This window comes from Miscanthus floridulus, chromosome 14 (genome assembly GCF_019320115.1).
Source record: "Miscanthus floridulus cultivar M001 chromosome 14, ASM1932011v1, whole genome shotgun sequence".
Classification (NCBI taxonomy): domain Eukaryota; kingdom Viridiplantae; phylum Streptophyta; class Magnoliopsida; order Poales; family Poaceae; genus Miscanthus; species Miscanthus floridulus.
In genome coordinates, this window is record NC_089593.1 from 7,029,312 (window position 1) to 7,048,115 (window position 18,804).

An 18,804-nucleotide genomic window follows, 5' to 3' on the forward strand; every position below is an offset into this window, starting at 1 on the left:
CATAGCGGAGTTTCCATCACTCTCGGCCCTTCAGACCAGAGTCCGACCGGACCTCTTGTACCCCCCATCTTTCTCCCTTTTGTTTGTAACCACACATCAAACTTCAAGCACCTGGGCTCAGGAATAAAGCCACCGACCAACTCAAACTGGACGTAGGACACGTTGCTTGAACCAATATAAATCCTGTGTCATTGAGTGCTAGGCCACATCCGATCACAACGTACGGCAAAACTACAAATATTTACGTGTTGGTCACTTTCTGCACCGACAGTTGGCGGCGTCCGTGGGGAAGACATTGTACGTTCACACTTTTGGTCATCGGATGGCCCACTTTTTCGTCATCTTCGCCATGGCGGGCTCAAGCGATACTACTCGCTTTGGCTCGCTGGAGTTTTTCGCACTCCCACCTCTTGGGATGTAGGTTCCACCCGTCTTCGAGCCGTCCTAGACCTTCCTCTTCGGAAGCTTGGACTTCGTCGTCGACCGGCTCGGCATACTACACCTCCGTGAGGAGGCACTCGTTCCGGCGCCTATTGGAGGGGCGCCCTTTATCGGCTCCGGGACACCCGACGACTTCAACGACGAGGCGCCTGCGCTTCATTCCGAGCAAACGCTCTGCTCAAACCCCGCTGTGAGTAATGTACATACTGTTATTTACTCACTATTTACTATCTTCCGCCGATTATCCAGAGGGACCACGTTGTCTGCACCGCAACCACCATACGAGCGGTTCCCCTACGGCCTCGCGTCCCCTGCGGATGCGGACGCCCGGGGGCTCCAAAAAATGCTGACGCCACCTCCTCACATCTGAATTCGTGGGGATGGCGAGCTATGCTCCCACCTGTTTCTACAAACTCGTAGATGACGAGGTTGAGAGTGATAGCTCTAGCATCGGTGACATGGCACCTAGCCACCGTTCATCCCGAGAGTACACTATGGCGGATGCTCCGGGACAGCCGCCGATGGTAGCAAAGTCCTTGCAGACTCACACCTCTCTGGACCCTCGTGTGAGGGCCCTCGTGCTCGCACAAAAGCACAGCGAGGAGCTATGATAATAGCGGCAGAACCAGTCGCCACCTGCGTCGGCACACTCGGTGCACCACGCTATGCCCCATGCGCATAACCCGATGAGCGGTGGCTGGGGTCACGCCCGCTAGGTCTAGCGCAACATCATGGACGGGGGGACGATCCCCCACAGTTTGCTTGGGCTGGCCAGAACATCACCGTCGCAGTAATGCTCCTGCACGGCCTTCCCGAGCCGAACGACCCCCAGGAACAGGCGATCCACCGGAACCTTCAGGCACTGGTGGAAACCGTCGCCGTTCAACAGGCAGAGAGCTCCGCATCGCGACACCGACTCGCGGCCTCTCTCCCCACCAGGGGACTTGGGACGCACCAGATGAATCGCTCCTTCTGCTCACCACTACGGCCACCGAGCGCGACGCAGGAGGCCGCAGCCACGCCACGGTCTGACCTGGCGCCCGCTCCACACCGGCCCCCTATGCGTGAGTGGCTCGGGCTGAACCAAGACGCTTGCAGCGTCATCCGCAACCGGCGTCGGGCCCAACATGATGATGACGTCCATCGAGCGACAGTGAGGGCAGGCGACGCAGACCCTGGCCAGACCATCGTGGCGAGTGGTGAAACGCACCCTAGGCGCGGTCACCGGTCGGACGACCAGAGTCCTAGCCTGGATGGCCCGGGACCACGGGCCTTTGCTCGACGCATCCAGAGAGCATCATTCCCACAGCGCTTCCGACCATCTACCAACATCGCCAAATATACTAGGGAGACGAACCCTGGTATATGGCTTGAAGACTTTCGGCTCCCCTACCGAGCCAGTGGAGTGGATGATGACCACTTCATCATTTAGTACCTCCCTATCTACGTAGGGGAACATGTTCGAGCTTGGCTTGAATTCCTCCCGCACGACAGCATCCGCGACTAGGCAAACCTCAAGAGGGTCTCCGTCGGGAACTTCCAGGGGACGTATGTCCACCCTAGGAACTCTAGGGACCACAAGAGCTGCCAGCAGGAGCCCAGCGAGCCCCTGCGGGATTACATCCGTAGGTTCTTTAAAAGATGCAACTCCCTCCCGGATATCGTCGACGCGAACATCATCAGCGCATTCCTCTTCGGGACAACCTGTGAGTCCCTGATCCACAAGCTTGGCTGCCTAAAGCCCCGTACTACTCGCGACCTGCTCGACGTCGCCACGAACCACGCCTCCGGCGAGGAGGCAGTCGGAGTGGTCTTCAACGGAGGCCGGGACAAAGGAAAGTGATGAGGACATGACACCCATGCGTATGACCATGTTTGGAACATGGTATGGAGGGGTAGGAGGCTAGCAAGGGTGTCCAAGTCAAGAAGGAGGCTCGAGGCTAATTTGGTTCGAGTCCCCGAGGTGGAGGCCCAAAGCAACTCAAGTTCGAGTCTGCCTCGGCCTTCAGGACCAGTCTGCCTTAAACTGGTCACCCAGGACGCATCCAGACTCCATTTTTGACGATCTACATATGGTTGGAAAGCTAATTTGATAACCCTAAGACCTTTATAATCATACACTACCGCCGCTATTAGGTTTTGGGTTTTACTTAGAATATTCTGTCAAGAACAGTTTCGCCGTTCATCGGTTTGTGAGACCCCAACTTTGAGAGATTAATCATTCATCTGTAATTTGGTTGTGTTCTTTCTTGTTCTTGCTTGTGTTCTTTGTTGCGTAGGCAGGAATTAGCCTTCTTGGTGAGGTCAACCTGGTCCGAGACTCGGTTAATAACCAGAGGAGCTGTGGTGCTAAGATTACAGGGTTCGATCTTTCGATCTGAAGCCGGATCGGTGTGTCATTCTCCGCCACAACGATAGTTACCACCACCTAATGGAAGATCGGGATCCCTGTTCCCATTAGAAATAGTGTGCGGGGTATCCTAACCCATGCTCATGAAAGGCGAGGAAGGAAACAACCTCGCTGGCTCGAGGTTGAGGGAAATCCTCCCCCGCAGGAGCCCTCTAGTGCGCCACCTCCTTCGGCGGCAGAAACCCCTTCTCAGCGAAGGTAGCCAGCATCGACTCCCTCACAATGGATGACCTCTAGCTCGACATTACGCTCCGGGTTCATGAGTGGATCTGTGAGTTTTCTCCTCTCCCTCGCTCTCTCCTAGGAACCGTCGCGGCACTCAAACGCTCTTAGCGAGAAGGAAGAAGGAGAAGAGGCGGCAGATGAGGAATAGGTGAAGGAACGGAATGGAAGCCTTCTCCCTTCCCCTACTTAAAGAAAGAGGCACAGTAGTTGGGAAAGGCGCAACGATTGGGGAAAGGCGAAACTATGGGGGTGAAAAACCCTCTCCCTTCCCCCATTCAATGCGGATGGGATATGATGGGACGTGCCCTGACCGATGGTACGCACCCTACCCGATGGAACGGCGCCTGGTCAGATGGGACGTGGCCTGGGTTTGGCCCACCACTACCACACGCTGGGCACAAGAAACAAGGCGCCACTACATGCAGACGGCCCTCTGCCTTCCCAGGCAGGACTTGGAAAGGCCCAATGATGGGATCTCCGCTAGGAGAGATCAACGGGCTTCCTAAGTCAATCGGATGGCTCAGGCGAACGCCGAGAGACAGGTAAGGAGCAGAGGGATGCACCATGTGGGCCATGCCGACTCCGTCACGAATGATGAGCATGGATCCTGGTCGGACATATCCGATAGGAGCTCCACAAACCCCGTCACTCGAGTCATCAAGGTAACCTTACCAAACCCCACTATTTCTTTATATGAACATTCATTTATCCATGCATGCATTCATTCATTCCATACATCCAAAAGCATCACATATGCAGTTAAATGCATCACAACGCTCCGTGTTGCATTACGAAGCGGTAGTTGCCTCATTTAACAAGAGCAACGACCGACCGGGGTTAGAAGGTCGGCCCATGAAGGGCTCGATGCCGCCTCGCATCAAACAGAGCCAGGGGAGAAAACGCAGATGAGCCCCGAGCAGCCCTCGCCCGGTCTACTCCGAAACAGACAGGATCATCTCAACCTTCTTGTTTGGTCCTAACCTCGAGCCAAACCCATAGAATCTCCATCGAGGGGAGGCCAGCGGGCCACCCGGGTCGGTCTCCGGAATGACCCAGGCATCTACCGAGTTGTAGGTTAAGGAGCAGTGGAGTGCCACATGAGGACTATGCTGACCCTGTCACGAACGACAGACTCGGACTTCACTCGAACGTGCCCGTTAGCGAGGCACCGAGCGCATCACTTGAGCCATCGAGGCAAGCGACGTTTGCTCAGCCCCTCCGGTTGCGAGAAACCGCGGACTGGGAACGCACAAAACTCAACCGACCCCTACCAAGCCCAATGAAGCTCAGGGTTTCAAGACACCCAAATGCCTCGGTTGCGCCTAGGTCCGTGACTCTGACTCACCCGATCCCACGGCATGCCCGACACCTGGATTCATAACTTTGACTCGCCCGATCCCCCGGTGTGCCCGACGCCTAGATCCGCGAGTCTATCTCATCCGATCCCTCGGCATGACCAGCGCCTGGATCCACGACTCCAACTTGCCAGATCCCATGACGTGCCCCACGCCTGGATCCACGACTCTGATTCGCCCGATCCCCCGGTGCGCCCGACGCTTGGATCCATGAGTCTGTCTTGCCTGATCCCTCAGCACGACCAGCGCCTAGATCCATGACTCCAACTCGCTCAATCCCTCATCATGCCCAATGCCTGGATCCGTGACTCTAACTTGCCCGATCTCGATCGTGACCAAACGCCTGGGACCACGCTCCCGAAAACGACGTGTCAGAAACCGAAAAAGAAGAGACTACGCCCACTACAATGCACACACTCACGCCCGCTAAAAAAACCCTAGGCGATTTCGCTTGAATCACCCGCGGGCTCGGGGGATACACCCGTGGGTACGCTCGCGCGCACCCACTAATGAAATGAAACTTCCCCCGCTGGCAACACGAAAAATGCCCCAGATGATTCTACCTGAATCGCCTAGGGGCTCGGGGGCTCCTGTCGGGTTCATAAACACAGGGTCCCTCATGGACTAGCTTCCCAACAAAGGCTCGGCCCAGCAGACAACGTTGCGAATGACGCACAACTCCTAGGTCATCCCAAATACCTAAACGATAGGCCAGAAGAGCGATTCAATCTCTCCTTTGTAGCTTTAGACACAACGACCGATCCATCAGTTCACTTACATCGATTCACCCTCTGTAGCTTTAGACACTCTAAAGCTACATAGAGCGCACGTTCGAACACTTAGCACATAGCGGAGTTCCCGTCACTCTCGACCCTTCAGACTAGAGTCTGACCGGACCTCTTGTACCCCCCATCTTTCTCCCTTCCGTTTGTAACCCCACAGCAAACTTCGAGCACCTAGGCTCAGGAATAAAGTCGCCGATCGACTCAAACTGGACATAGGGCACATTGCCTGAATCAATATAAACCATGTGTCATTGAGTGCTAGGCCACATCCGATCACAATGTACGGTAAAACTACAAATTTTTACGTGTTGGTCACTTTCTGTATCGACAATATTAGTATTTTTTTAAAATATAGTTAAACATGGAATTGAATGACTTTCTAAAAAAATGAGTTGTCTACTTCTTATTCACTTCTCTATATTTCATTGCCTGAATTTAAGATGATTTCAGGCAATACTTTTGTACTACTAATTACTCCATCTGTTCCAAATTATAAGTCGTTTTGACTTTTTGGTTCATCAAATTTACTATGTATCTAGACATATTATTATATCTAAATGCATAGCAAAATGGATGTACCAAAAAAGTCAAAGTGACTTATATTTTGGAATGGAGGGAGTAGTAAAGTAAATTGTCACTTTTGTGATTTGTTACGGGCGTGGCTAGCGCCCGGACGTCCGAATGCCTGCGCAGCCCACTCCCATCCGCCTTGCAACGCCCCGCACGCACACCCCGCCTTTGTCAATGCGCCCGCGGCTCCTTCCCAATGACACCGCTCCCCTCTCTTCGCACGGGTAGGACCCGGGAGCCAGGATCAGGACGAGCATGCCTCCGTCTACAGGACCCTAGGCACGCCACGCGCCCCGACCAATGCTCCCTAGCGCGCCCTATGCGCAGGCACCCGGCTCCCCATGCCCCATCCCCGGCACCCAGGCCGTGCCCCCATGACTCTCTGAACACACCTCTAAAATATGAAATACTTATAACATGAAACATTTAAATAGAACATACGTCTGAAGTAGATGGATCATTTGGAACATATAATTGAAATATATATGTGAAACATATGCAACATTCAGATAAAACACTTACAACTTGCAACATAAAACACTTACTGCAACATAACGGCTAAAATCATTGGAACATACTCTTGCAACAAGCCAACATGTATGAAACATATGCAACATCTAAATAAAAAACACTTGCAAACATACGTCTAAAAAATGGATGAAACATTTTGAATAAACGCTTGCAACATGCCTCTGAAACACTTGCAACATCACGATCTACTTTTGCAATATCCACATGAAACACTTGCAACATATCTATGAAACATATGAAACACTTGAAACATAGGCTTGCAACATGCGTTTTTCACCCTTCTTTCATACAACACAGCGTAGAGCGGGGGAAGGCCGGTTCCGGCCAGCCGGCGCCCAAGGATGGTGGCGCAGCCTGGCAGCTGCGCCTGCGCTTGGCCTGGGCCCGGCCAGCGATGTCCCCCTCTCCTGGGCGCCTAGTCTGGGTGTGGCAGAGGACGTAGCACAGCATGGCATGATAGGTGATGGAGGTGGGGATGGGGGCACGGTAAAGTGGGGCGGGCGGCCACACCATGCGGTGCGGAGTAGGGACAGGAGCGTGAAGCAACGCGGGATAGGGGCAGATGCGGTGCCGCCGAGCTAGAGAAGGCTACGGCGAGGAGCCTCACGCTAGAGAAGACAACAGCGCTGTCTTTTTTTTGAGAGACGGTGTGGGAGGTGGAGTGCGGGCGCACAGCATCCGGATGAACGGACAGACGCCCGCATCATTTCATTATCGATTTGTTATTTGTCTTTGTGTAATATATCAATTTTTTTCCTTGTCTGACTATAGAAATAATCGTAAATTGTTAAATTGTCTTTGTGCCAACACATATCAGATTTTGTCAGGAGGTTTGTGGTTTTGTTTAATGGCTTCATGGAACAAAAAATTGCAGATTGTGTGTCTACAAAAATTGCAACAAACTAAAACTATAATTTTATATTGGTATAAAATATATACAATAACGGTCGTCTAAAAGAAAAACTAAAATTTAGACACCTAAAATTTAGTAAATTCCTTTTTTTATTACATAGAGAAGGAGTAGACGTCGACACTAGCAGGTCGAAAAGGCATCATAAGGACGTAAGGATGATTGATTCCTCCATCTTGATAACAAAGCAACTAGTCTTGGCTTACAAGAAGAAGAACACGTTGTACATGTACCCAATCATTATTACTTATTCATTAACCACAAGCAAAGGTAGCTCTTACCGAATTGTCGATGCCATTGATTTGATGGATTTAATTAGCCACGCCATAGACACGTACGATGAGTTTAACATCCCGATCTACTTTTGAAATATCCAGATGTAACTCTTGCAACATACTAAAGAAGACAGATGAAACACTTGAGACATGTGTAACATACGTGTAAAAAATAGATAAAATATTGGGGATAAAGGCTTGCAACATACGTGTACAACCATTGTAACATATGCAACATCCCGATCTATTTTTGCAATATCCATATGAAACAATTGAGACATAGATCTGAAACAACTGAAACACTTGAAATATGGGCTTGCAACATGTCTGAAAAGCGTCCAGAAACACTTGAAACACAACAACGCTGCGCGGCCATGACCTACATAGTGGGCAACTGCGGCGGCGTGAAAGGTCCTAATGGTTAGAGAGGGGTGAATAGGCTATAAAAATTTCTACAACAACACTTAAGCAATGTGGTTAGTCAATTAGACGACAAAGCAAGTGTTGCACTAGCCTACTAAAATACAAGCCACCTACCATAATTCTAGTTGCTATAGTCTCTATCCACACAATGACTATGTCCCTATACTAAGTTAGTGAGCTCTCATAAACTAACTAAAGAGCCTCACTAACCACTAGACCCGACGCAAGCTAGCTCTCAAAACTAATTACACTAAAGAGCTTAGCTTACACACTAGGAATGTAAATACAAGAGAGGATGGTGATGTTTATACCGCCGTGTCGAGGATAGAGCCAATCACAATATGATGGAGCCAATCAATCAAGAAATCCTTGGACAATGATGACACAAGATTTTTTATCGAGGTTCACTTGCTTGCCGGCAAGCTAGTCCTCGCTGTGGTGATTCACTCATTTGGAGGTTCATGCACTAATTGGCATCACACACCAAACCCTCAATAGGGTGCCACACAACCAACACAAGATAAGGATCACATAAGCCACGAGCAATCCACTAGAGTGCCTTTTAGCTCTCCGTCGGGGAAAGGTCAAGAACCCCTCACAATCACCACGATCGGAGCCGGAGACAATCACCAACCTCCGCTTGACGATCCTCGCTGCTCCAAGCTATCTAGGTGGTAGGAACCACCAAGTGTAACAAGCGAATCCCATAGCCAAAAATGAACACCAAGTGCCTCTAGATGCAATCACTCAAGCAATGCACTTGGATTCTCTCCCAATCTCACAAAGATGATGAATCAATGATGGAGATGAGTGGGAGGGCTTTGGCTAAGCTCACAAGGTTGCTATGTCAATGCAAATGGCTAAGAGAGTGAGCTTGAGCCGGCCATGGGGCTTAAATAAGAGCCCCCACGAATAGAGTCATTAGGCTCCTCACTGCATTGAACACGGGGCGACCGAATGCGCCGGTCGATGTGACCGGACGCACGCACCCAGCGTTTGGTCACGCGATGCTCACCATGCATCCCCCTGCATTCAACCTCAGCTGCTGATCACCAATGGCTACTTCACTCATGAGTTAGCTTAAGTGACGATCGAACGCCAAGAAGGACTACCGGACGCACCACCTCCACGTTAGGTCAACACAGACCCGTGCACCACCAAAGAACTACCGGACACGCCGATCAGAATAGCCTCCGCGCATTAGGTCGACTCTAGAGAGGTTCCAGAGCACCCAAACACTGATCAAACATGTTAGGTATGCCCTGACCGGACATGCCCTTGCGTCCGTGAAAGGTCCTAATATGGCTAGAGGGGGGTGAATAGCCTATTTAAAAATCTACAAATCAACTAGAGCAATTTGATTAGTATGACAAATAGCGTAATGCAAACTTGCTCTAGCTCTACAAGGGTTGCAAGCCACCTATCCAACAATTCTAGTTGCAATGATTACTTAGGCACACAAACTTGCTATGTAATTACTCACTAAGAGCTCTCAACCTTGCTACTCTAAAGAGCTCAACTAGATGAATATAAATAATAAAGCAAGCTCTCAATTCTAATTACACTAAAGAGCTTGTGTCAACTAGTTTGCAAGAATGTAAATAAGTGAGTAAGGTGATTATATCGACGTGTAGGGGATGAACCAATCACAAGATGAATATATAGCCAATCACCGGGAGAATGCCAAAGACAAGAGACAATCGATTTTCTCCCGAGGTTCACGTGTTTGCCAACACGCTACGTCCCGTTGTGTCGACCAACACTTGGTGGTTCGGCGGCTAAGAGGTGTTTCACAAACCTTGTCCACACGATTGGACACCGCAAGAACCGACCCACAAGTGAGGTAACTCAATGACACGAGCAATTTACTAGAGTTACCTTTCGGCGCTCCGCCGGGGAAGGTACAACTCCCCTCACAATCACCGAAGGCGGCCACGAACAATCACTAACTCGTGCCGATCCTTCACCGCTGCTCCAACCGTCTAGGTGGCGGCAACCACCAAGAGAAACAAGCAAAATCTGTAGCGAAACACGAACACCAAGTGCCTCTAGATGCAATCACTCAAGCAATGCACTTGGATTCTCTCCCAATCTCACAATGATGATGGATCAATGATGGAGATGAGTGGGAGGGCTTTGGCTAAGCTCACAAGGTTGTTATGTCAATGAAAATGTGCAAGTGTTGTCCCTTGAGCCAGCCATGGGGCTATAAATAGAGCCCCCATCAAATAGAGCCGTTGTACCCCTTCACTGGGCAAAACACGTTCTGACCGGACGCTCCGGTCACACTGACCGGACGTTGGCCCTCAGCGTCCGGTCGCCCGATGGACGCCACGCGTCGCTGGCTTCAAATGTTGTTCGTCAGATTTCAACGGCTACGAAGCTGACCGGACGCTCCGGTCAAAACTGACCGGACGCTGAAGCCCCAGCGTCCGGTCGTTTCCAATAAGCTCCCCGAGGCTTGTTTTTCCGACCGGACGCGTCCGGTCCACCTTGACCGGACGCAGACCATCGTCCGGTGCTCAACCCTAGCCACTGTGCCGTCTGACAACTCAACCGGACACAGCCTTTCAGCGTCCGGTCGCTGAGTGACCCAGCGTCCGGTCAGTAGACCGACGCCAGCATCATTTCGACCAACTCCATTTCAACTCTAACTTCTTCACCCTTACTCAAATGTGCCAACCACCAAGAATTTTGCATCCGGCGCAATAGAAAATAGACATTTCATTTTCCCGAAAGCGCCGAATCTCGCCGAGCAAGCTCGGCGGGAGGGAGAGAGGGACCCAAACCCATCTCAACCCTACAAACACCTTGTGCACATGTGTTAGCATATTTTCACAAATATTATCAAGGGTGTTAGCACTCCACTAGATCCTAAATGCATATGCAATGAGTTAGAGCATCTAGTGGCACTTTGATAACCGCATTCTGATACGAGTTTCACTCCTCTTAATAGTACGGCTATCTATCCTAAATGTGATCACACTCACTAAATGTCTTGATCACTAAAACAAAATGGCTCCTACATTTTATACCTTTGCCTTGAGCCTTTTATTTTTCTCTTTCTTCTTTTCCAAGTTCAAGCATTTGATCATCACCATGCTATCACCATTGTCATGATCTTCGTCATTGCTTCATCACTTGGAGTAGTGCTACCTATCTCATAATCACTTTGATAAACTAGGTTAGCACTTAGGGTTTCATCAATTAACCAAAACCAAACTAGAGCTTTCAGTCCGCTATTCTCTTCTTCGCAAATTGGCTCACGTCAACGTACATCACCTATGATCGGATGCAGGACCTGCGCGTTCGGTCACATTTACTATGTAGAGTCTGGTCACTAAGACTGAGCCATGCCCCTCTATGCCACTAACCGGATGCACCACCACTGAGTCCAGCCACTACATGACTAGCGTCCGGTCTGTAGGGTTATGAGGATGCTACGCCAGCTAGAAAACAAAAAAAATCGACCTCATAAACCAGGATCTACTGCTAGTTATAGATCACGGGATTACCACTAGACGTGTAGGTGCAGCAGAAGCGACACGATGTAGTCATACGCTTCGTAGCAATGTCATGCAGTTGCAAGGTCGTCCGTATGTCCGTCCCCTTCGTGCGGTTCGTCCTTGTGCTCCAGATGCAGCAACTTCGAGGTATCCACACATACAGGGAGGAAGCGTCGTGCCTCCAGACTGCTAGGTCCGTGAGGAGCAGTAGGCATGGGCGTAGGATGGGCGGCGGCGGCTGCCAAAAATGGTGTGGATTCCTAGCCCCGTTGCCCACCCCACTTATTTATAGGTGGCCCTAATGAGCTCCTGAGTTGGATGCCCATTAGTAACCCTAAGCCTTGTCTAACTCGAGTCCAATCTGAATTAGGCTTCTAGCCCCTTAAGTGTGTGACCCTATGGGTTCACGCACACATAGACATGGCTCGAGTACTCCTACTCAGCCATTAGTTGATAGCGGCCTCTAGTAAGGCATGTCAACTCCTATGCGTATGCAAAGATCATATCAGATGAACCACCACGAAACCATATACTTGTTATTCCCTTGCCTCACGATATTTGGTCCAACTCATAGGTTAACACTTAACCCAAGCACGACCATGCATTTCTTGATCTAATCATTAGAGTGATCCAGTGATATCTCTCTCATATAGAGAGGGGCAAATTCCATTTTGATTGTCTATGTCTCGTAGCATGTTTCCCGATAAACCCGAAAAACCACCTTTATAACTACCCTGTTATGGAGTAGCGTTTGATAGTCCCTGAGTAGGTCGTTTCACATCTTGAATACATACAACAATCTCAGGTCTAAGGACATAACGTACATGATGTGAATAGAGATAATAACAACATCTCACGTTGGGTCAGTCCAGCCCCATGTCATACACGTGCCCACATTATTAGTTTGACATCTCCATGTCTATGACTTGTGAAACATAGTCATCAACTAATAATGTGTTGATCCATTATTTATGTGTGTCCTCACACGAACTCTGACTAGGGACAACATTAGAATAACCATACAAGTAAAAGAGTTTCACAAACAATTCACATAATTGCTAATCGATACAGGTTGTCTTTAATGAAAATTCAATGAACTCATAATATATCATGGATACAAGGCAATATAATCATCTCTATGATTATCTCTAGGGTATACTCCCAACAATCTCCCACTTGCACTAGAGTTAATCTCGAAGATATCTAATACCCATAGCTCTCATGTGCGCCTCATGCTTAGGCTATGGAAGAGCCTTTGTCAAAGGATCTGCAACATTCAAATCTGTGTGTATCTTGCACATCTTGATCTCATCTCGTCTAACGAACTCTCGAATGAGGTGAAATTTCCGCAGTACATGTTTGTTCTTTTGGTGATTCCTTGGCTCCTTAGCCTGCGCAATTGCCCCATTGTTGTCACAATGTAGATTCAATGGGCTGGACGCATTCGGAAACACACCAAGTTCAATGAGGAACCTCCTCATCCAAACACCTTCCTTCGCAGCTCTAGAAGCTACAATGTACTCGGCCTCTACTGTAGAATCAGTCACCGTCTCCTGCTTGGAACTTTTCCAACTTACAGCACCACCATTTATTGTGAACACAAAACCTGATTGAGACTGTGAATCATCCGTGTCAGTTTGGAAGCTAGCATCGGTGTAACCATTTACAACGAGCTCCTCCTCACCTCCATAGATTAGGAACACATCTTTAGTCCTTCTCAAGTACTTAAGAATGTTTTTAACAAGTGTCCAGTGACTCTCTCCTGGATCAGCTTGGTACCTGCTCGCAACACTTAGAGCATATGAGACATCTAGGCAAGTACATATCATGGCATACATGATGGAACCAATTGCCGAGGCATATGGAACCTTACTCATGCACTTCCACTCATTAGTTGTCGAAGGACACTGTTTATCGCTAAAGCGCATACCATGTGAGATAGGCAAGAACACTTTCTTGGACTGTTCCATGTTGAATCATTTCAACACCTTGTCAATGTATGTATCTTGGCTTAATCCTATAAGCCTCTTCGATCTATCTCTATAGATCTTGATGCCCAAAATGTATGCTGCTTCTCCTAAATCCTTCATAGAAAAAATATTATTCAGTGAAGTCTTTATGGATTGCAACATAGGAATGTCATTCCCAATCAATAATATGTCATCCACATACAAGATCAGAAATACAACAATGCTCCCACTTTCCTTCTTGTAAACACAAGGTTCTTCTTCATTCTGACGGAAGCCAAACCCTTTGACCACTTCATCAAAATGAATGTTCCAACTCCGAGATGCTTGCTTTAACCCATAAATGGATTTCTGAAGCTTGCAAATTTTTCTAGCATTGTTTGGATCAACAAAACCTTTGGGATGTATCATATACACATCCTCATCCAAATTTCCATTTAGAAAGGTTGTTTTAACATCCATCTGCCATATCTCATAATCAAAATAAGCAGCTATTGCTAGAATGATCCGGATAGATTTAAGCATCGCTACAGGCGAGAAAGTCTCGTCGTAGTCAATTCCTTGAACTTGCCGAAAACCCTTTGCAACAAGTCGAGCTTTATAGATGTGAACGTTTCCATCCATATCCTTTTTCTTTTTATAGATCCATTTGCACTTTATGGGTCTAACCCCATCAAGCGGGTCAACCAAGTTCCAAACTTGATTGTTTCCCATGGAATCTATCTCGGATCTCATGGCACTTTGCCATTTCTCAGAATCTGGGTCCATCATTGCTTCCGCATAAGTCGCAGGTTCGTCATCATCTAACAATAACAAATCCCCACGCAACTCATGGATTCTTGCTGACCTTCGTGGTTGTGGCGGTGTTTCTATTGCCACGGGTATCTCAACTTGTTCTACTACATTAGCATCACTCATAGAGTCCTTCCCAACTGGCTCATCTTGAACTTCTTCAAGATACACCTTCTGTCCACTTTTCTCTCTTTTGAGAAACTCTTTCTCTAAGAAAACACCGTTCCGAGCAACAAACACTTTGCCCTCTGATCGGTTGTAGAAGTAATACCCTAAAGTTTCCTTCGGATATCCCACGAAAAAGCATTTGTCTAACTTGGGTGTTAGTTTATCTATCATAAGTCGTTTGGCATAAACTTCACAACCCCAAATTTTTAGAAAAGATAAACTGGGACTCTTACCAGTCCACATCTCATGTGGTGTCTTAACTACGGACTTAGACGGTACCCTATTCAATGTGAAAGCGGTTGTTTCTAGAGCGTATCCCCAAAATGATAATGGTAGGTCTGACTGGCTCATCATAGACCGAACCATGTCCAACAAAGTCTGATTACGTCGCTCAGACATGCCATTTCTCTGATGCGTTCTAGGTGGCATAAGCTATGGAACAATTCTGCAACTCTTTAGATGATTGCTAAACTCGTGGCTCAAATATTCGCCTCCACGATCAGATCGCAACGCCTTAATTTTCTTGCCACGTTGATTCTCTACTTCACTCTGAAACTCCTTGAACTTTTCAAATGTCTTAGACTTATGTCTCATTAAGTAGACAACCATATCTACTAAAGTCATCAGTGAAGGTTATGAAGTATTGGAATCTGCCTCTTGCTGTCGTACTCATTGGTCCACACACATCAGTATGTATGAGTTCCAATAAGTCTGCCACCCTCTCAGGAAAACCTATGAAAGGCGTCTTGGTCATCTTGCCCAGCAGGCAAGCCTCACATGTCTCGTATGATTCAAAATCAAACGAAGTTAAAAGCCCATCAGAATGGAGCCTCTTCATGCGATTCTCACTTATATGACCTAAACGACAATGCCACATATAGGTAGGACTTAACTCATTAAGCCAAGGCTTTTTAGCACTTATATTATAGACAGGAGCATCTTCAAGATTTAAAATAAATAACACATTCACAATGGATGCAGAAGCCACAAACATGCCATTTTTAGAGATCACGCAACCATTGTCTTTACTCGCAAATGAATAACCATCCTTCATCAAACATGAAGGTGACACAATGTTTTGACTTAAACTAGGAACAAAATAACAATTATTCAACTCCATAATAAATCCTGACGGGAGGTGGAGTTGCATCGTCCCGACGTTCAATGCAGCAACTCTTGCATTATTGCCCACGCGGAAATCAACTTCTCCCTTTTCCACGCTTCTACTTCTTATCATTCCCTGCATCATATTGCAAATATAAGCAACCGATCCGGTATCAAATACCCAAGAATTAATATAAGAATTAGCAAGGAAAATGTCCATAACATAAACAACAAGTGTACAAGCTACGGGAGTACCTTTACTGCCGTGATCCTTTATGGATTCTAGGTACAGCTTGCAGTTCCTCTTCCAGTGACCTTTCCCATGATAATGAAAGCACTCTGCATCAGCAGGTGGTCCAGCCTTGGGCGTAGGTGGGTTTGGCTTAGAGATCTCATCTTTAGCCTTGCCCTTTTTCTTCTTCCAAGAATTGCCCTTCTTCTTAAACTTAGGCTTGTTTTGGACCGCCATCACATGGCTACTGCCAACACCTTTCTTGATATCAGCCTTTGCTATTTTAAGCATGCCACATAATTCATTCAAGCCCTTCTCCGCCCCATGCATATGGTAGTTCATGATGAAATTTCCATAGCTGGGTGGAAGAGACGCGAGAATAAAATCAGTAGCTAATTCAGGGCCAATTGGGAAGCCCAACTTCTCCAACCTCTGAGTGTAACCAACCATTTTGATCACATGTGGCCCAACTGTTGCGCCCTCTGCTAGCTTGGTTTTAGCAAAAGCCTTTGAGACATTGAACATTTCAGTCCTGGCTTGAGTCTAGAACATATCATTGAGCACCACGATCATATCGTGCGCTGCATGGTTATTATCAAACTGCAACTATAGATCTGGTTCCATACAAACAAACATAAGGCAACTCACTTCAAGATTAGCATCACATGCTCTCTTGTAAGCGTTTTTCTCTACAGCAGTTGCATTATTAGCAGGCTCTTTCTGGTAATGGGGTGTCTAGAATTTCTTCCTTTTTCTCAGCCCTGAGAACAATTCTCAGGTTGCGGATCCAATCCACATAGTTTGTTCCATTCAACTTATCTTTCTCAAGAATTGAACGCAAAGTAAATGGTTGATTGCTAGGTGCCATTTATCTACAACAAAAGTAATGCAAAATACTAAGACAATGTATCCAAGACAGAGTAAATAATATTAAACCTTTAATAGAATCTACTCCCACTAAAATCAATATCCCTCTCTTGAAACTTAGTGATTCAAGACCCACAACTAACAAGTCTACTAGTGAGCTTTAGCATCACCGCTAGAAGACATGGTAGATTGGTAAGCAACTCTTTGCTAATCATATCACATATGACTCTTGTTGTTGGGTAGCATCTCTATGCTTTGGTGCCCAACTACTCATGCTCCAAGGTCCCTAACTGTTAGGATGACCTCGTCCAAGTAACCAACCCTTCTGCTGTAAGTATCCGATACGAACCTGTCTAGTCAAGGAAAACCAGTGGCACCCTAATTTCATAGACCCACCACCGATTGTACAAGACACATGATAGTGCAAGGTTTGGGGAAGCATTTTAACTTAAACATTACCGAGGGATCGTTCTACTTCACCATCGCATGTAGACAAAAACACTATCGCTCATGAAAGTAGAACATAGTAAGAACGACATTAACACAGATATGACATGGTATAGCCCATTGTTCCTTTGGGGATCTCCATCTCCATCGAACTGTTCCTCATGATGATCTCCATCTCCATGATCCATGTATGCCATCCTTCAGTGATGAGTCCACCAAGACTAGCTATCACTAACGCAAGGCAGTGAAGAAAATTACATAGTCGTGGATAGGATCATCACAGTTTGGCACACAGGCCATTACATCAAATTGACAATATCTCTGTGGCTCCAGCCATATTGTCATACTCATGACATGCAAGCCATGAATTAATTACATACATGCATCACATACACATAAGGGCTATACCAGTCATAAATTCCTGCAAAACAGAGTTAACCGATTCCGACGTCTAATCTTAAAATGCCAAAAACACCATCTTCCTGGCCGTTTTTCACAAATCTAATTTCAGCAAAACCACCAAAGGGGGTGAGAATCGGATGTAAAAATTTTTCTCTACAATTTTCGTTTAGAGTTCGTCTCAATCCGAGGTCGTATACAAAAGTTATTGCTGTTTTATCGAACAACACTTTTTCTTGCACCCCGACGCCCGGCAGTAGATCCAATCTATCACCGCTGCGCATCACATGCGCTCGGCACTTGACCTAGGTTTGATTCGATTAATTTGATTGATCTCCATCTTGCCATGACTGGATTTACATGTATCACTTAACTCGGATGGCGGAATTCCGACCGGTACGAGTAGATCATTACAAGACCAACATGGTAAAATCACGAACCATGATCAGAGACTCATCTACAACCACACATATCTCCATACACACTCATCCGAACCTATAACAACGTAGTAACCTGGCTCCGATACCACTGTAGGGTTATGAGGATGCTACGCTAGCCGGAAAACAAAAAAAAATTGACCTCATAAACTAGGATCTACTGCTAGTTATAGATCATGGGATTACCACTAGACGCGCAGGTGCAGCAGAGGCGACTCGATGTAGTCGTATGCATCGTAGCAGTGCCATGCAGTTGCAAGGTCGTTCGTACGTCCGTTCCCTTCGTGCGGTTCGTCCTTGTGCTCCAGATGCAGCAACTCTGAGGTATCCACACGTACAGGGAGGAAGCATCGCGCCTCTGGACTGCTAGGTCCACGAGGAGCAGCAGGCGTGGGCGTAGGATGGGCAACGGCTACAAAAAATGGCGTGGATTCCTAGCCCCGTTGCCCACCCCACTTATTTATAGGCGTCCCTAATGAGCCCCCTAGTTGGAGACCCATTAGTAACCCTAAGCCTTGTCTAACTCGGATCCAATCCGAATTAGGCTTCCAGCCCCTTAAGCGTGCGACCCTATGGGTTCACGCATACATAGATATGGCCCGAGTACTCCTACTCGGCCATTAGTTGATAGCGGTCTCTAGTAAGGCATGTCAACTCCTATGCGTACGCAAAGATCATATCAGATGAACCACCACGAAACCATATACTTGTTATTCCCTTGCCTCACGATATTTGGTCCAACTCATAGGTTAACACTTAACCCAAGCACGGCCATGCATTTCTTGATCTAATCATTAGAGTGATCCAGTGATATCTTTCTCATATAGAGAGGGGCAAATTCCATCTTGATTGTCTATGTCTCATAGCATGTTTCCCGACAAACCCAAAAAACCACCTTTATAACTACCCTGTTACGGAGTAGCGTTTGATAGTCCCTGAGTAGGTCGTTTCACATCTTGA